This window comes from Leptonychotes weddellii, chromosome 1 (assembly GCF_054177405.1).
Source record: "Leptonychotes weddellii isolate Sample4059 chromosome 1, ASM5417740v2, whole genome shotgun sequence".
Taxonomy (NCBI): domain Eukaryota; kingdom Metazoa; phylum Chordata; class Mammalia; order Carnivora; family Phocidae; genus Leptonychotes; species Leptonychotes weddellii.
The window spans coordinates 26,950,068-26,970,776 of NC_138369.1; the positions used below are offsets into that span (position 1 = coordinate 26,950,068).

Consider the following 20,709-nt stretch of genomic DNA (forward strand, 5'->3'; position numbering starts at 1 on the left):
ACAGTGAGCCCTCAAAGGAGAGGAGCTTGGCCACGGATGGTGTCTCCATGGCAACATGTGCTACCTACATCACTGCATCCCCAGGAAAGGCTATGGGTATCTAGAGAAGCTCTGATTTCCTTAGCTGCCTGTCAGACCCACTGCTCTGTGAAGAATACACCAAGGTAGACAGAATGGTTGCTCTTTCTGGAAGAATTCTTCAACTTCACTTTGTCCACATGCTAACTGTGATTCTATGACACATATGTTTTGCTTCGTTGGTCACTGAGCAGAGTAAGTTCCAAGAGCGCCTCCTTTCCAGATGAGTCCTTCAGGAGAATAGTTTCTGAGGAAGTAGCTGCAAATCAAATTCTAACACTCACCTCCAAACTTCATGGCAAGGACCAAAAGACTCCACAAAGTATCTCTTTGTTTGCCTTCTTCTTCCATGCCATCTGCTGAACTACTTGTCTAGACTCTACCTCCCTTGTAGAAGAAGTTGGCTAATCTCAGGAAGACAAGATCTGAGGCATTAAATATTGATTGCCTAAGTACTTAAAGGCAGGATCTAGTGCAATGCATGAAGATCTTAGATTCTGGAGGCACACTGACTTGGGTTCAAATCCTAACTCCACCATGTCATTGACTTGCTGCTAGGATTAGACAGTGGATACACACAGCATGCTTCAGGTGTGAAACCTGACTAGTTACCAGTATGTCACGTCCTATGCTATGTGGAAGGAAAGAAAATAAAATAAGTAAAAGCAATCATGATCCCTGTTCTCTAGAAGTTAATCTAGACCCTACTAATACATTCCAGTTAGGATAGAAAATAGATCAATGGAAAAGAGGGAGCAAATAAGTCCTTTCTATAAGTCTTTATTAAACACCTACTATATACTTAAAGGTGTGCTGGACTAAGCAAGTAACTTGATTACTATCCTTACCGAAGGATTACTTATCTTTAGCATGCTTTTAATATTTCAAGGTCACACAAATGACTTTCTTTTCTTACCAAAATACAATAAGATAGAACAGATTACATATTAAATTACTGACCCCTGGACTAATCAAGCACTTTAGAGCATACCATGCATTTTACCCTTTGAATTACCTTTTTGAACCTCTACAAGGTTAATGAGAATACCAAGGGCTATTATTGCCCTTTTAGAGATAAAGTGAAGCTCAGAGATGCCAAGTGCTATGGCTGGGAGTGTCTAGAACCCAAAATACTTTTTTTTTTCCTGAGCAGGGGAAGTAAAGTCTATTCGGTTCCATTTCTAGGGTATGACTTCCCCAACCTTCCTTTTCTTTTTAAAATTAATTTATTTGAGAGAGAGAGAGAGAGCGCTCATGTAGGGGAAGGGGCAGAGGGAGAGGGAGAGCGAGAATATCCAGCAGATTCCCCACTGAACTTGGAGCCTGACGGGGGGCTTAATCTCACGACCCTGAGACCATGACCTGCGCTGAAATCAAGAGTCGACGCTCAACCGACTGAGCCACCTAGGCGCCCTCCAACTTTTCTTTTTAAGAAAATATTTTCTGATTGTATGCTGGGTACTTTCCACAGTTCCTTATTCAATCCTCAAAGCACAGTACGAGATGGAAATTATCATTATTGTTCTCATTTTACAGATGGGAAAACCAAGGCTCAAAGCGTTTCTGGAACTTCACCCCAGCTCCCATGGCCAGGAGGTGATGAAAACAGGAATCCAAACCCAGATCTGTTGGACTCCAGAGCCCTTCACCAAACACCTGAATGCCTTTTTGATGCCCTTTCAGACAGACGGCACTGGTCCCCTAATCCGCGTAAAACAAGTTGTGCTTTTCTCCGTGTTCACATAGAGACCCCCAAATCACTGGCAGGTCATAGGAAATTCTTAAGTGGCTGCTTATTAATAACATTTTCAGTTTATGTTAGGCTGCCTTTCATCCAGGGGAACTCAGCCAGCTCCACACACAGAGAACCACTGAAATCCAGCCATTTCTGGTATGGCAGTGGGCCAGCTGCCAACAGCATCCCTCAGGGGCTTGGCTTGCAGGGATTCTGGCAACGGTCACACCCTTCAAAACTTGACAGGGGCCCTTTAATATCCGTGCTGAAGGGCTTGAGGCAGAAACTTCCCAGAAATCCATGTTCCTCAGTGAATGAGGCCAAAGGATCAAGACAACCCCGGCAGATTTGGGAGACAAGAACATCAAGAAACTGGGTGTTTACCAAATACCAAAGCTGGAAGTTAAGCCCCTCGATTCGGGTTGAGTCAGACACAATAGGGAAAGATGTTATGTTCAGGAGAGACCTGGCTGCAGTCAAGTCCAAGGGAAAACAAAACAAATTTCTCAGGGTTTCCCACAGCGGGAGGCTAGGCAAAAGAGGCAAGATGCTGACTTCCCTTCCATGGAAGCTGGATCCATGGAACGGTTTTTGTGGTTTTGTTCTGAGCCACAACTAGTTTCCTCATTCTGCAGCAGTGAGAGGACAGGGGGAAGTACATAGAAAGAAAATAACATTTCCTAGTTTCATATTTTATTGGAAAGAAGCCCTTGATGGATTGAATTCACATGGTCTACAGGAGTAAGGGTTTGAAAATACTTAAGAATTTGTTATATTCAGATTTTGACAAGGTGATGGTTGAAGATGTATGCCCCCTGGACGTACCCCCACCCCCAAAGCCTATTGGAAATAGCCACACCCACACACTTTTGGCATAGTTGTCACCATGAACAATGGTCCAGACTGTGGACTTCCTCGGTGCATGGATGAGTCTCGGTCATTTCTTCATTAGCTCTTCTCACTATTCCTGCCTTTACTCTCGTAGTCCAATTCACCACGACCTCCTGCCTCGGCTATTGTAACAGCCTACTCTTCTAATTCCCGGCTCCCAGCCCTGCCCTTCTAGAATCTATTTTCCACCAGCTGTTTGTTTTTAAAACAAGAGAGACAACACTCAAGTCTCCTGCTTAAACTGCTGGTTCCCAATGCAATCAGAATGAAGTATACTCTCCTTAACCTTGGCCACAAGATCCAATGTAATCTGCCCCCTTCCTCTCTCTCCAACTTTATTTTGTCCCACTCTCCAGAGTCTACTGTGTTTTAGCTACATTGACCTTTAATTTGTCCTCTGAACTTGCCAAAGCCATCCTTCTCTTAGGATCTTTGCAGAGGCTTTTCCTCTGCCTGGAACATCCTTCCCTGCACTCTTTATGAGCTGGCCTACTCTTCACCATTCACATCATTCAGACTCACCTCCACCAAGGACGCTCCAGAAAGTAGCCCACTTCCTTCCTTCTCATTCACTCGCTGTTCTATTACCCTTCAATTTTTTTCTTAACATTTGTCACGCTCAGAAACTGTCTTATTTGTCAATGTCTCCATTACGCTTTTCCCACTATAATGTAAATTCTACAAAGTCAAGGAGCTTATCTTATATCTAGAACAATAAGCATTCAATAGGTATAGTCTTTAAAATGTTGAATCTTTAATGCCCAGCCCAGAATCTAGCTTGGCAGTTCTCAACCAGAAGGCTCTGAACCTTTCATGGCCATGCACAAGATTATGACCGCTGTGTAAAATTTTCTTTCCTTTATACTTATTTTTTTGCAATAACTGAAAATGTATATTGTTACCATGATGCCAGAAATGTAGAGTGTGAGTCTACTATTCACACAATCAGTAGTAGTATGTCATCAAAATCATACCAAAGAAAGACTGCCTTTTTCCTGGATTAAATGAAAGTAGGCAAAGAGGAAGGTAAGGGCAGAGAAGAAAGTATTTATTGTTGAGAATGACTGAGAATCGAACCATAACTAGAGTGTAATTTAATTCTGTTAAGTGTATTGCAAAATGTCAAGTTTTTGAAAGAATGCCTTGAATATACCGAAAGACTGAAAACCCCTGACCTAACCCGAAGCAAATGTTCAAAAAATTGTTCAAGTGTTAAATGAATACTAAAAAGTCTCTGAAACACAGAAGAAACAAGGACTGTCATGGCCTTGGCACGTGAGACTGCAGACCTCAATTTACCCATCTGTAAAATGAAAGAGATACAGGTAATTCTCTGTGGATCCAGGTATCCACAGACCTTAACATTAGCTCTTGGGTAGCCATGCAGAAAAGTGGTGTGCTTCCTTGCACAGAGCAGGAGGAGAGTTTTTTCCAGTCACTTAGTAACCTTTAGAGATTTTCCTGGATGAGGTTACAACCATCTACCACCTAGTTTAGCAGTTCTTATCTTTTGGGTTACTTTATGTCTTTAGGAATCTGATGAAGGCTGAGATCCTCTCCCTTTAAAAAAACACACACACACACGAAAAACCCCACACATATACATTCACAGAAATTTTTGCATTTAATTTCAAAAAGTTCATCAATTTTTGCTGGTCCTTTGGTACTCCTGGATTCCAAGTTTAAAACACCTGGTTTCGAGAACTGGATGAGCATAGAAGGCCCTCTCTGCTAATCCCCACAGGGCCTGAGACAGCGCCTTCCATGTTGCTGATGTTCTATTTCTCACTCTCTTTTACAAATTCAAAATAGCAAATGATATCATAGTTACCACTTAGGAAGCCGAACCTTAGCAATTCAATGGTACAGAATTTAAAACAACTTTTAAGCATGGCCAGGGAAAACCACAGTGGTGTTTAGGCAGCAGCTCAGGCAGCGGAACTGACAAAGGGAAGGGAAGGCAGGTTTAAGCCAGTCTGATCAGTCGAGCCCAGTGCTTAGGTTGCTTTCCACCTACTCATCTTTCAGAAGCCATTCTAGCAGGAACCCGAGCTCCCGTTGTTGGGAGAGGAATATGTGAATTCTTTGCTTTGCATTTTCACCCCACTTCCTAATGAGGCAGGTGTTGCAGTGTCCTAACCTGCACAGAAAGCATGAGAGACGGGTGGGGGGGGCTCACTGTTCCAGCTGGTGGCAAGCATCTAGTCTAGACCAGCTTTTCAGGCGACTTCTGACATGATGAACTTAAGCGCAAGGAGTAAACTTAAGCAGTCATTTAAACCGACTCCTGATTCTTGATTGATAAGCTGTCAGGGGACAGGGCTTTAGCCGAGCGCTGTGCAGTTGCTGAGCCAAAAGCAGCCATTTCCTCTGCAGGGTCACCTACCCAATGGCTGAACCGCCCAGAGGATGTCTACAGAAAGCAGGTCATTGTAACGTGGGTATTCCTCCAGGAGCATCATAGCAGGAAAGCTGGAGAAAGACTCTACGTTCACTGGTGATGAAAAGTGACAGGAACCTTAAAAACGCTCACCAAATTAATCAGAACAACAGGATGCATATCCCAGAGAAAGGAGAAAAACTCTATTAAAACTTAAATTAACTAAAAATTCAATGAACTCAGACTTTCAGTAGGCCTGCAGCTTGTCCACTTTGGGGAGGGAAGAATAAAATGTGGAGCATGTGGAAAACAGAATCTCTTCCTTGCATGTCTAAGCAATTAGAGTTTAATACATAGTTAGCAAACTGAAAAGAGAATCAACCTTCAGGGAGTTTTTAAGGGTCGACATTGTGTGCAGGTTAAATCCCTTGGGCCAACTCCAATGGATGGTACGGGCTGCCTGGCGTGGTGGGTTGAGAACAATTCAAAGATTCTGTTGGGATGTGACGAACAGATTGTACGGTTTCATCAGTGAGGTCTGCAAGGGACCAGGGAGACCGGGGCCTGGTGATGCAGATGCCAGGCATTTGCCACGCTAACTCTACAGTCAGGATGTTTCTAAGAACAGAGTTCATACATGGGTACACATTCACGTAAGAATAATTTTCCCATCTGAAGAAGACTGCCGCTAGCAGTCAAATAGAAGCTTCTGGGGAATAACAGGGAGGAGTGAGAGAAGAAAGCAGACATATGCTTATCCTGCCAGATCGCAGCCTGGTGTCCAGTGAGGTGACAGATATCAAATTCAAAGGATGTTCGCAGTCAACCTCTTATGGCTTCCACTGGAAGAACAAATTCACTGGGAATTCATGTTCAGGATAATAATTTACATGGCTGCCATGTCCTAAACCACAAGAAACATGCAGCTGGGCAACGCTGCTCTTCCTATAGAGGTAGAAAAGTGATTGGGTATATTTTCTAAATTGGCAAAAATAAGACAGGAAACTAACTTGGATTTCATTGCAAATAGCCAAAACCTCAGTTAATCAGAATGCCCCATTCCTCTGAATAATCCTCTTAGGGAACATTTTTTGGGGGACTAGCTGAACTACCTACAACACAGCAAACACCTGTGCTCTTCAAAACTTCACAAAGCATTTGACTTTAATTTACATAAACTGGAACATTTGTCACTTAAGACAAATACAACCTCATCTGGAAAACACTTCATCTACCTCTTCTAATTTCAGGTGTCCTAAATACTTAGGTGAGCATACCAAAGAAATGAATATATTTATTTATATGATATGTTTTGTGTAAAACACACACACATACACACAAGTAAGTTCCAAGATCTTTCCCATCTATCATCTTTTTTTTTTTTTTTTAAGATTTTATTTATTTATTTGACAGAGAGAGGCACAGCAAGAGAGCGAACACAAGCGGGGGAGTGGGAGAGGGAGAAGCAGGCTTCCCGCCAAGCAGGGAGCCCGATGTGGGGCTTGATCCCAGGACGCTGGGATCATGACCTGAGCCGAAGGCAGACGCTTAATGACTGAGCCACCCAGGCGCCCCTCCCATCTATCATCTCTATGAGCTGTGAAGGCTCCGGGCTCAGATGGTACAACTCAAATCCCAGGCTGACCATTTATGAGCTGTGGACCTTGGGCAAGTTATTTAACCTCTTTGTGCTTAGCTTCTATAGAATACAGATGATAACAGACTCTACCTCGTAAGGTTATCACGAGTATGAAATAAGATCCAGCACACACAAGAGCGAGCACAATGCCTGGCATTCGATGTTAGTTATTATTTTTATAACTCTGTAGGAGAAACTTCATAAGAGCTGAGTGATTTCTTTGAGGTTTACTCAAATATATAATTGGGATTAGAACCTGGGATTTCTGAATTTAGTTAAATTTTCTTTCCTCTGCAGCACTCGATGCCTGTTAGAAAGGTGGCTAAGAAGGAGCAGCATTGGCATACACCAGGGAGTGTGTTAAAAATGCTGAGTCTGAATTTTAGCAACACCCCAAGGTGTATACACATTCGACCCAAGCAGCCTTCCTCTCTGGCACTCTGTGGGATGCTTGCATACCTAACAGCCCCGGAGGGCCTCTAGGAGTGAACGAGCAACACCAACACACGCTGAGGTGCATGCACCCCCTCTTCACTAGTGTGAAACGTCCAAAGGTCAGATGTTTCTCCAGGAAGCTCTAAGTCATTCTCTGGAGAGCTACTGCTTCTCATCTTGCAGCACATATTCACAACACAGACGGGTCAGGTCCTGATAGAAAACCTGACCTTTTAGTTCTCTGCGCCAGAGCAGCCAACGGGGCAAATCACACGCCTCCACCGACAAGGCTGAGTTCATTCTCAAAGTTCACACTCATCGGGGTCGGTGTTGGAAGAGAACTTATAGATTATTTGATTCAGGACCTTCATTTTAGGGATGAAAGAACAGAAGCTCAGAAAGGGAAACACATACGTTCTAGTTAGAACCTGATGTGCATGCAACTAGGGGTGGAAAACTAACAAGCGTGGCCCCTCTCTCTCTACACTCCGACTGGGTGTGCCCACGTTCGCTTACAATTTTAGCACGGCAGGGGCGCCTGGGTGGCTCAGTCGTTGAGCGTCTGCCTTCGGCTCAGGTCATGATCCTGGGGTCCTGGGATCGAGCCCCGCATCGGGCTCCCTGCTCCGCGGGAAGCCTGCTTCTCCCTCTCCCGCTCCCCCTGCTCGTGTTCCCTCTCTCGCTGTGTCTCTCTCTGTCAAATAAATAAATGAAATCTTTAAAAAAAAAAACAATTTTAGCACGGCAGAACTTCCCACGCTGCCTCTCGTCCACCCAAGGGCTGCTTCCACTGGCCTTTAGCTTTTACTCCTCACCTCAGTGTGTCTTAACTGACTTTCCAACCAACCTCCCTTCATTCTAAAAGCCGCATTCAAAACCGGAGTTGACGCCACTGTGTTCTGCTTTAGGTCTGACAAATTCTCTTCCGTGTTTCTTCTAATCTTATCAAAAGATTAACTGAAAGGATTTTGAGGGGTGAATAATGAGATGTTTCTCAAATGAGAGATCCACAGAAATAATCTAGAAGGTAAAGAAAAAATATTTACAGTGGATGTTATGGTAAGAATGGCAGACATTATTCAGGCTTTGGGTGATGATTATCCTGGGTTTGAATCCCAATTTTACCCTTTCCTGTCTGCATAACCTTGGGCAAGTCACTTAACTTCTAGGAGACTTGGTTTCTTGACTATGAAATAGAGCTAATAATCCCTAGCTGCGTAATTGCTGCAAGAATTAATAAGGCAAGGTATGTAAACCACATTATTTTAAAAATTTTTTTTTTTTAAGATTTTATTTATTCATTTGAGACACAGAGATACAGAGAGAGAGAGAGAGAGAAAGCATGAGCAGGGAGAGAGGCAGAGGGAGAGGGAGAAGCAGGCTCCTTGCTGAGCCAGGAGCCCGATGCGGGGCTCGATCCCAGGACCCCGGGATCATGACCTGAGCCGAAGGCAGACGCCCAACCATCTGAGCCACCCGGGAGCCCCTGTAAACCACATTATATGTCAGCTAGCACACAGTAGGTGCTCCATCTCTGAGAGTTATTACTTTTTCTATACATTCACACAAACACTAACACAAAGACTATAAACAGATACACAGACAACCAAAACATACTTACACGTACACTTACAGCTACTCTGAAAACCCATCTGACCCTGTGACCACAGAAAGTATGGTTGTTTCTCAGCTGAGTTCTGGAACTTTCCTGAACAAGCATCTCTGAGGACTCACAACTGATGAATGGATGCCAAGAAAAGAGCTGGAAAAATGGCATCCTGCCCAGTTGAAATAAAATGCTAAGAACTCTTGTCCTAGTTACTTTTAACCCTGGATGGGGCTGAATGACATTTGCAAGGTTTGATTTCAGGAGCCCGGGAGGGGTGGGGGCTCTGAGGCCAGTGGCGCTCCCCGTGTGAGAGGAATGGAGGCAACGCAAGTCAGCCATCTATCATGACGCATGCAGAGTGCCAGACTGTCAAAGGTACCAACCTGGGCTCCATCTCTGTGCCACATTCCAAGGACTAAATGATGCCTGTGATCCCTCCAGAGCCTCAGGATTGGTTTATATATAGCAGCTCAAATGCTAGAACCAGGAAGAAGGGGGATACCAGAAATCCCATTCTTCCTTCCTCCTTCAGGTTCACTCTGCTGTTCTGAGGCAGCGAGATTTGGGTTAACACTTTCCCATGTGAGGCCGGCCCTGACTTCCTTGAGGCCCCCACTTCCAACCAGTGAGGCTTCTCGATTCTGTGTCCCTTCTAGTGTCGTATCTCCTCTTCTGTGTCAGCCCTCAGAAAATTTGAGTCTTTGGTTCAGCCAACCTGATTTTTCCAGACTTTATGGCCAAACATATACTGGAAGTTTACCATCTATACCCAGGTGCATATCGTACTTGAAAACGTGCTCTTTTTAATAAACACATTTTTCAAAATGGTCCATGGTGCTCTGGTGGAAAACATATACTGTGTTTAGCCAGCAGTAAGGTTTGAGGATTTAAAATGGCTGCACTATGAGTTCTGTAGGACAGATGGGGAGAGGAATTTCTAGCTGAAGGAGAACAGAGGCTCCTGTCTTTGAGTTGCAACTTCATCCACAGGGAACCTTCAGCTTTACACTTTCATGGTGGATTGGAGATTGCTCTGATATTCTCCCAGCTGCTTCCGTATTCTGGCTTCCCTCCTCCCCTCCTCCTAACTCCTCCATCTAGTCCCCCACTCCCCACCCCCCTTTCTCTTTCCTTGCTTCCCCCCCCCCCCAGCCTTGTCCCCAGGGAAATAACAAAACGAGCAAGCCTCGGGCTTCAGACTCCAAACAAAGAGCTGCTCCAACAACAGGCCAAAGGAAAAAGAAAACCTAGTCTCCAAACTCAACTGGCCAAGCCCCCAGTGAGATTTTGGAGGACTTAGGTTGCTGGAAACTCAGTGTGATCTTATCCAACATTTTCTTTTCTGCATCATCCAAACATGCGTGCAAGTGCACGCACACGCACACACGGACAAGGCATACAAACAAGAAAATTTCATTAAAAATCTTCACAGGTTGGGACCAGAGCAAAGTGGCAAGTGTCAGTTATGAACATCAATGAGGGAAACCGATTTTCCCAGGGCCTAGCCCCAAAGCTTCTTAGTTCTCCACAGTTCACGGTCACCAGCAATTACCTGATTTTTAAATACAACAGTTGGGGAGAGAGGGAAGAGCAAATGGTTTTCACGGGCCTTCAGACACAAAAGAAAAGTCCTTGGCCAAAAGAAAGCTACAATCCTGCCTGAGGGACAGACCATTTTCACTGGGGTGTGTTTGAAAACAACAGAGACTTGAGAGAGGACCATGTCTTGAGGCTTCTGAAGAGAGACATTGCTGCTAATTCAAGGCTGGCAGTGCGGTGCGGTGGTTAAAAGCTCTTTTCCAACTCTGAGCCTTTGGAATCGATGTGTAGTAGAAGCAACATTCTGCTAGGTCCCAAGCTTCATCACCAGTGTGTCATTTAAGGTAAGCGCCTTTCCCTCTGTGGCCTTAGTTTCCTCCGTCAAATGAGTATTTAAACTCCTACCTCCTGCTGTGCATAGGTTGAGACTAAATGGGAAATATGAACATTATCGGCACCAGAAAGAAAATCCAACACCTTGCAGGTACCAAGAATTGGTCAAGGACATCACAGCCACCATTTCATGGCCATGCTATGTGTCCAGGGGAACGGATTTCCAATTTTCACATAAGGAAACCAAAGTTCAGAGAGGTCAGGTAACTCTCTCAAGATCACATACACCAGCAGGAGATAATGGAGGTGGGCTGCTATCAAGGTATAAATATAAATCTCTAGGCAAAACACAACTTTCCTGAAAACCCATAGAAACTAAGAATGACCAACTCCCAATTCTGAGTCTCCTAAGGAAAAATTTTCTGCAAGACTCCTCTGGCTCCTTTGGTCACTTTTCATTTGTCCTTCAAACCCCTATGTTGGAGCTCCACTTCACCTAAATTTAAAAGAAAGATGTTGAGAAGAAAGGGAAAAAGAGCTGTCAAACTGAGTGACTAAAGTACACTCCCTGGCATGAGGTGCGCACTCCCAAGTCTGGAAAAGACCTATCGTGTCAGCGGAGACCAAACACGGCCTATTCCTTTCTTCACAGCGCGTCTCCACACTGGAGCCACCCACACGTGACATACACGCTAGCCCTGTGACTTCTGAGGACCCAACCAGCAGATGAAGCCCACATCCAAAGGCCTCTCCGGATGGAGGGAAAAAAAAAAAAATGCCAAGTGTCTGCACTGAGCAGAAGAAAGAAAAGGACTGCCTCTCACATGCAAAGTTGGAACTGAAGAGGAATGTGAACAGAAATCCAGAAAGGCGTCAATTCCAATTTGGATCCCACAGCTTTCTGCATGTGACTCGTCAGCTGCCAAAACAGGAGACCTTCTTTCGGCATGTCTGAGCCGCAGCTAGGGCTAAATGATTTTCGTGATGCCATCCGGTCACTCTGAGTTCTACAAAACACAGTAGCCCTGGATGATGCACTTGATTCTGTCAACTCGATCAATAGGGTGGAAAGTTCACCTTTGCCACCAGTCACAGCCCTCTGCAGACAAATGGATATAAACATATTGCCTTTCCGGTGGACCGTCTTGTTTTTAGCAACAGTGCTTACGCCGATAGTGACAAAAAGGAAACAATGCCAGCAGTAACAACGGCTAGCATTTACTGAGCATGAGCCCCATGGCCAGCACTGTGCTCCGTATGCCCTCTCACTAAATCTGTGTACCTAGCACACTGCCTTTAGGTCCTACTGGTCTCCCCATTACACAGACAGGGGTCAACCCTCAGAGAGGTGGCTAGCTCTAAGTGTCTTCAGTGTTGTCTGAATCCAGAGTCTGTGCCCTCGGTCAGCATCCTTAAACAGTGCCTAACCTCTAAGTTCCCTTCTCATGCTTTAGGCTTCCATAAATGCATCTTCTTTCCTACATTTCTATTTATTCCCCTACACTGCATGGCGAACCTTTACAAACCTGCCATTCCAAACAATGCTATTTTTATTATTTCTGGCTGCCCCGTGACTATTTATAGGCCGAAATGCCCAGTGGAGCCAACATGTTTTAATTTAAAAAAAGAACTTCCAAGGGGAAAGAGCATCTAATGGAAAGGCAAAACCTTTACAAGCACTCAAGGAGCCATTAAAATCCAAATTTCCAAAATATGGTAGTTCTGTCAAAGTTGTGACTTACTCCGGAGCCCAGGGGGATACTCATCCTGACCCATCTGTGAAAGCCATCAGCAGCCAATAAACCTTCTGGGGAGCAGGATTAGAGCTGCCAATTCGGCCTCCAGCAAGGAGGCCAAGCTGCTTCGTTTAGTACAAGTCTCACGGAGATGGTTTAAAACAGTCTCTGGGAAGAGATGTTCCAGCAAAGCAAATCGCAGCCTCACAAGCTGCAGCTTTAGTACATGGCAGTCCAGGCCGATACATTCACGGCACACTGGAGCCCTCCCCTGACTGTGGTCATGGATGCATGGCCTGGAAGCAGAACTCTCTCGCTGGGGAAATAATATATGTGCCTAAATTATACAAGAGCTGTGCTTGGACCGGCGGATGGCATCGCATCTGGTACAGATCACTTACCCTGGTGTGATTTGGCCCAGCCCAGCTTATTTATGGTTCATTAAAGTCCCGTCGGACCCCAGCATATTCTAAGACCACACAACAAAGAATAATGGGATTAAAGATCTGGATTTCATCGCAAGACCTCCACGGCAGATTAGTACTGCTACGACTGGTTTTTGGGAAACCAAGAGTGAGGAGCACTAACTAGGAGCACTCCTCCAAGAACCCGATGTCGAGAACACACTGAGTCATGTGTTTCAGCCCGGTAGTGCAGTCATCTTCGGGAGCTCTGTCACCATTTCCAACATGAAAGCACTGGGTATAATTCAACCTAAATTATTCGAGCACCATTTCTTTTACCTGGAAGTCTCAGCGAAGTCCTCCTTCCCCAGACCCTCTAACGGTTTCTGACATCCTGAGCAGAAATGAGTACTGTGCATGAACACCAGCAGGTGTTTGGTTTTTAAACCCTCCCCCCGCTTATGATTATTTTTTTTAAAGATAGCTGCACTTCTTCCACAGAACTGCTGCTTCTAAAGCAGGAAGACGATGACGGAAGCGTTTCTTCAGGACTCCCTACAGCTGTGACATGTCACTTTGCAAGTGAGCTTTCTAATCAGCATTGAAAAGGTAAGGTGCCAGAGGACCACTAAAAATGTCACTTGCCTAAGATAATGGAGCTGTGATAACCCCTCCTCATGCAAATCATTTACATCCAGCTTTCTCATCCTCCCTAGAAAATACACAGTTTTTAAATATGTGAATTAGAACAAAATTCTTACCTATCTCCAGGGAGGATAAAATGCCCAGTTTCAGGGGGCCGGGGGAAAGCTTCCACCAGACCCTCTAAGCTTGTCAATTGCCACAGTTCACTTTCTCCCCAGGTCTGGCTTCTAAGAACGTAAGCAAGACCGCAGGCAGCCAAAGCATCTTCTTCTGGAAACCCTTCTCAAAATCTAGACCCTTCCAGAAGCCAGAGGCAGGCTCAAGGCGGAGCTGCTCTGCACGCGCTCAGGGAAAACAGCACTGCTAGATGGAGACCCTGCTGGGCACCCACCGAGCAAGGAAAAAAAAAAAAAAAAAGTGTGACTTCTACCCTTCCTTTGGATCCGACTGCCTTCCTGAGAACCCAGCTTCTCAATCTGCAGGAAGTCACGGACCCCGGCTTCAGTGTCACCAACCGATCCCGAGCAAGACCCAGGGCGACCAGTCAGCTGGTCGCAGAGCCCAAGACACGGAACCAGGAAATGTGCAGCTCGGCCAAAAAAAAAATAATAATAACTGCCGTAGGAGAGGCTGGTTGGTGCCGGAGAAGTCGCTGTTGCAGTGCCCGCATCCTCCGCATGCTAATGAAGCCGTGACGTCAGCAAGTCAGTCATGGCATCTGGCCGTCCCGTCCCGCTGCCCAGCACCGAGATTTATTTACACGTAAATTAGGCTCGCCTTCCAAATCAATAATCCCCAAGCCAGGGAGATGGGGGAAAAAAGCCTTCTCGGGAAGCCAAGGCCCTAGCTCTGCAACCCCCCGAAGGAGTACAAAAATATCACACATAAGAAGACAGGCTTTAAAGATATACACCTATTTTTTTTTTTTTTTTCTTTTTAGAGGCTGTGCTCTTATGTGCCGGGGATCGGATCTGGGCACAGTTATCAACCTGAGAGCCTGTTTTAGATTATATGCTGCATCAACCCAGGAGTGAAATCCAAACTTGTTTTTTCCTCCCTGCCCCCCCAACCCTAAAACTGTGTGGAGACTTCAAATGCCTGTACTTTCTTTTCTCTCTTTAACTTTGATTTCTCGGTGTTTGCTGGCTGGAGACTACGTCATCCTTGAATTTTTGTGCGTGGCGGAAATTAAACACAAGACTACTTTCCTCAGGTGCTTGGGTGATGAATTAGTCATTCCCTCCCTCAAGCCCTGACCCTAGCTCCTCCTGAGTATAAGAGATGACAAAGCATAAATCAGCCCAGGGGTATTTGAGGGCCCTTAGACCCTTAGAGAGCACTGCTTCCATTTCTCCATTTTACAGATTACAAAACTGAGGTTTGAGTAGAGGAGGGCTTTTTTCCCCCACAGTCACACTGGGACTTCAGCAAGGATAGGCTAGAACCATATTTCCTGAATCCCAGACTGTAACTTCGTTAAACATGTTTGGGTCTCTAATATCCCATTCACTGCTCCAAGAGAGGCCTATCCAAGCAATCACCAAGAAGGAACTCCACAGAGCTGGGGAGTCCTGGGTTCGAATTCTTTAATTTCTGCAAGTGATGTGACCTTGGACTAGTAACTTAACTCCTGAGGTCTTCAATTTCTTCATCTGTACTGTCCCTTCATTCAAGAAATATCTGTGGAGCACTGTACTCTGTGCCATGCGCTGTTCTAAGGACTAGGTACAGATACGTTTGCTCTCTCCTAACTCATATTCTAGTGAGAGCAAGGAAGAAGTATTGAATGCAACTGTAGTGAGGATTGACACAATGTCACACTCCATAAATAACAGTGATTTCTGACATTCTGGATGAAGTCAGAAAAAAATCACCAAGGCCTTCTTTCCACTAGGATGGTCATTGTTTCTATCCTCTATTTCCACGGTCACCTCTTCTTCTTGTTTAAAATCAAGTGTTCTTTCAATGCTGCCTATGCAGTATGCTGGGCCAGGCGAGAGGCAAGCGCAAGCCAACATTCTCGCCCCTGTGCTTGTGATAAGGAAGTGCTGTGGGTTCCTTAGGTGGAGGCTGAGGGAGGGGCTGGGGAAGCTGGGAGAGAGGTGTATTCGTGCACAGAAGCGTCCCCCAGGACAAAGCAGCCAGCCCGGATCCTTGCCCACACTCCTCCGCCTGAAGAACCCACTCTGATGAGCTCTGCCCTTCCAGTGGGAGTTCCTGAAGCTTCAAATGAATTTCTTTGTTAGATGTGGGGAAGTGAAATGATGTCTTTTGTTATACGTAATTGTATTAATAATGCCCTATAACTTCTTTCAGAATGCTTCTCTTCGGTTCAGAGAAGACCTTTCATGGTGAAAATCATGGGACCTGCTCTAACTTGGCACTAACTGAAACAGAATACGAACGAATGAGTCACACTCCACTTCAGGTGTCCATCATGCAGAACTCAGAGCATGCGTGGAAGTGGATAGTCCCCCTAGACCTTAATATCCTTCAAGGAGGAGATGAGCAAATACAACAATTTGGGGCCACCAATGGCAAGGAGGCATCCTACTCTGGTGTGGCCATGGAGAAGTCGCTTCGACTTTCTATGCCCCTGTCCTAGTTTCTTCACCTGAAGATGGGCCCACTACTCTCTGATGGACTTATGATCATATGAGAATTATGAGAAGCCATTCACAAGTGATTAATAGTGAAGCAATGACGAGGAAAGCTGGCCCAGGACTACCAACTTCACGAGAGTTAACAACAGAACATGGGGTCTGGCAAGGATGGCCTGGGGACAGACCCTGGCTCTGACATTTGCTAACTGTATGATTTGGGGTGAGAGGTTTTCATCTATAACAGGAGGGACAAGAACAGTGCCTACCTTTGCAGGGCTCTTTAGAGAATCAAACGATCCTCAGCATGAAGCATTGAGCACTGAGCCTAGCACACAGCAAACGTTCAATAAACGTGAGCTCTTGGTACTGGACATAATGATGCCTTCACTGTTAAATTTGGCACTGATTAGTAAACTGACTAGACAAAGTTCAAAAGATGGGAGGAGGTCAGTCAATGGAGATGGCAAAATCATCCCCACTTCCAGGGTATAACCCAAAGTTCCACCTAATGTGGGTGAGCTGCTGACATGCACTTCACATGAAACAACAGACATTTGCAAGGGCTATGAAACTAGGGAAGAAAGCAGTAAAAATGACCCACAGGCACTAGAGGCCTCCCCCTCTGAAGCTGCACAAGAGGGCAAGACAGCTAGATTTCTGGGAAGCATGGACACTTCATTCATTCATGTATCCCTTCACTCATTAAATGAGCTCCTACTATTTGTCCGTCACTGTGTTAGGCCTGAGGGACATCATGGTGACCAAGACAGACACGAGTCCTGCCTTAAAAAAGTTTAGCAATGAGAGGGGAAGACAATTAAGCAAGCAATTGGAGTGAGTGTGATGCGTGTCAGGACAAGGCGCGTGCAGGGTTCTGGAAGGTCTAACTGCAGTCAGGAGAGGGATATGGTGCAAAAGCACATTGCTGAGGTCCTTGTGATAGCACATTGAGCACAGCTTAGTGATGGGGAACCTGGAGATCTATGCATCATCCTTGTACAGATTATTGAAATTATAAAGCCCACGGATCAGTAATGCCTCATGACAAGTATTTTCATCCTGGACACCATCCTACTCAGGATTTTTCGAAAATAAACTGCTAGGTATTAGACAAGGTGAGACCCCAACTGCTTGGAAATTTCAGAGACCTGGTAAATGCGGACAAACCTCACACTGGTTTTTACAAAAACAGAGTGAAATTCCACAGTTATGACCGCAAACTTCTTGGCAGGAGGTGGCACGGAGAACAGGCAATACATATGAGACACTCAATCAAGTATTTATTGGGGATCTGTGAAATTCAGGACACTCTTTTGAGACAAGGACACAACTGCTGACCTTCAGAACTTTCTATTTAGACAGAAAATAAGATATTCACATAAGTGGCCAGAACTGCACAGAGTGAATAGGAAGAGAGATGCAGAAGACTAGATTCATTGTAGCTGAGGTGATCAGAAATCAGGAAAAGTATGACTTGAGTTCTGTCAAAGGTCAAAAATAATCTTTTTTTTTACCCCCTGGAATGAGAAAACAGTTTTATGGGGGGCGGGGGGGAAGGCCTTACCCAGCATGACACAATATCCAGAAGCCATAAATGAAAAGTCTGCTACAATCACCAAGGTTAAATGTGAGCTGCTAGAGAAGGTGTTGCAGGCAGGAGGAAGAACACAGATACGAGAGAAAAGTGTTAGCACCCATGCAGAATTAAAGACTTGTCTGCTAGGGCACAAGACAGCAGAACAATACCAACGGGATGCTGGCAGGGGCTGACAAAGAGGGTGCTCCTGACATTGACGAACATCAAATCAGCTTCACACTCTAGCCAGCATCTGTCAAAATCTTGTTAGAGGAGTACGGGGAGGGGGCAGTGAATCACTGCTGGTGGGCTCACAGAAGAGACGGGGAAATGACAGGGGAACGGTGGCCCCTGAGATGAAGGGCTCTGTGGAGGACAGTCCTAATGAACAGCTTTTTATCTCCACTTCTGGAGGTGTTAAAATAAGATGCAATGGATTTGAAATGAACTAAAGAGGGATTTTACTCCGACTCAAGAAGACTTTTGAATACGGAGATGATAAGAACCGGTGTTGGTCACTCAGAGCAATGGCAGGGGCTTGGTCTCAGGAACACCTGAAAAAGAGAAAGACGGGGGCACCTGGTGGCGCAGGTGGTTACATGTCTGACTCTTGATTTTGGCTCAGGTCATGAGTTCAGGGTTGTGAGATTGAGCCCCGTGTCAGGCTCTGTGCTGGGCATGGAGCCTGCTTGGGATTCTCTCTCTCCCTCGGCCCCTCTGCCCCTCTCCCCACTCTATCTCTTAAAAAAAAAAAAGAGAGAAAGAGAGATAGAAAGACAGCACCAGTCCTAGCTAGTTTAGATTAGTACCTCCTGGCCCTGCTACTGTGAAATCCTAATTACTATAAGGGATATTACCAAAGTTTCAAAGCATGTATCTAACGAAAGTCAAAAGTTCATTTAAGTTTATTTTATTAAAAAAGATGTATGGGCAGAATATACTTATTACATGTGTACTTATAGTTTAATTTTATGATTATAATTTATAATTACATATATAGTATGTATAATACATATTCTACATACTCTATATACATAATTTTAAAGAATATTCTTCAAAACTTTATACATACATACATATATATACACACAAATGCATAGTTTTATATAGTTTTAAATGATCCTCAAATTTCAAAATCCAGTAAATTTTTTAAAATGGGGCCGAGGAGGCTGACAAAGAATTGTTTTATTAGCTGGGATAGGGTGGACTCTGATGCAGTAACAAACAACTGTAATTCAGTGGTTTAACAACAAGAACTGATCTCACACTCATGCAAAGTTGGCTGGAGGTGCAGAGTCTTTGCAGCCAGTGACTGAGGGATCCAGTCAGCTTCCTTCTTGTGTTTCTGTGGTCTCAACACCTAATTTCTGGAGGTGCTTTTAGGTGCTTTAGCCTGGAGGCAAATGACATCACCTCTATTGGTCAAACTTGTCACATGACCTCACCCAACTGCAAGGGGGCTGGGAAGTATATGCCCAGGAGGAAGAGGAAATAAGAGACCCTGGGGAACCCTGGTAACATTCACCACAGCTGTCAATTTTTGTTTTTGCCATGTAAATCCATCAGCACAATATACTAAAAACCATAGTGTCTTAAAACAAAGGGAGGTTGAACATCAAAAAATGATGACAGTTCTAAATGAATGCTAGAGATCAAGGATGCATCTGCTTTGCTCCAAAAAAGAAAAACGACGACAAAAAACCCACATTCTAGATTTGTAATAACTCTCAAGCAACAACAACCAACCCACGTAACCATATGGAAAATCAACTTGTGAGATTTCTGTAGTGCAGGTAAGATACATGTGGGGCTCACCAAGTGCAGGGAAAGATAAATAAGGCACCCACAAAAGTGGGGCTGCTTCATGAAAAAGAAACGCTCCAAGGAGATTCCCCTCCAGTTTCTAACCACTTTTCCAGTTAGGACTTACAATAAAACATCTGCCTCCTCCAACAGAAAGACCTGAATTCCGATTTGGCTCTATAACCTCCTACCTACATGACTTGGCAAGAACAGCCACTCATCTTTTCTAAGCCTCAATTTCCTCATCTATAAAATGGAGAGAGACATCTATCTACCAGGAGTGCCAACAAGATGAGCTGAGTTAAAGTATATAAAGTACTTTGAAGACTAGTGCCTAGCATAGAGTTAGTGTTAATGTTACTCCTGACTTGGTTTTCAGACAAGGGAGCAAGAATGAGAGGTGCGAACATAAATTATAAAATTGTTCATGACAGACATAAGGATTGACCCACCCCGAGCACCCCTTCTTTCTTGCCTATTTGTTCGAGACTCCATATCATCAATGTTTCTCGGACCACAGACACATTTCTAAATCTTGTGAAGAATAATCCAGCACACTTTAAATTTTAAAAAAAAAGGCCTTCCTTTCTCCTTTCTGCCATTTTAGGAACGTTCCTCATCTCAGACATTTTAATTATTCTTGATCCCGATAATCTAATGCACGAAATTCTACCACAACCTCTTATCCTTTTTTAATTACATTAATTAAAAGGAGAAATGTGGACAGTCTAGCACAGGCAAATCAAAATGAAAGACTGTTACAGATTTTGCTCCCTCCCCCCAAAAAAGATTAGAAACGGCATCAGTGATTTAAACATGCTTACCACTGCACATTTCCGTGAAAATATTGTTAAACTGACATGATGTGCTAGAAAACATCGCTTTTGTTTTACAGAAAGAAAGCTGTACTTTATTACAGCAGCTTTTTGGAAGTACTCATTTTCATTAAACAGCTGAGTAGAAACCTGAATTTTCTCTGAATAAAGGAGGAGAAGAATGAGCAAGAGTTGCACAGGGATGCTTTGGTTTTCCAGCACTTCCTAAATGTGGGCACTAGAGCTCCACACGCTTCTCTTGGGAGAGGACACTGGCAAAATGGAAGATACCTCAGAAAAAAGGCTGAAAAACTCTCTGCCTCAGAAAAAAGGCTGAAAAACTCTCTGCCTCAGAAAACATTCAACTTGCAGCAAAGACCTGTCTTGGGAAAATTATTTTGGAAGATGTAATGTCACAGATGTACGAAAGGACATACTGTTTTTCTCAAGGAATGGGAAGGGCTTACATGCCAGGTGTTTTCTACACA

The 20,709-nt window shown here is 44.5% G+C and overlaps 1 protein-coding gene across 3 annotated transcripts in view; it reads right to left on the reverse strand.

Moving 5' to 3' along the window:
• The window catches only part of PRICKLE2 (prickle planar cell polarity protein 2), a 316,927-nt gene that overhangs the window by 100,186 nt on the left and 196,032 nt on the right, over positions 1 to 20,709 (reverse strand). Inside the window, exon 1 of one of the 3 annotated variants that reach the window (XM_081801455.1) lies at positions 13,541 to 18,584. The exons of the other annotated variants lie outside the window; for them this stretch is intronic. The gene's annotated coding sequence lies outside the window, so the exon portion shown is untranslated. Of the gene's footprint in view, positions 1 to 13,540; positions 18,585 to 20,709 lie in introns of those variants that run through there. 3 annotated transcript variants of the gene reach the window in all.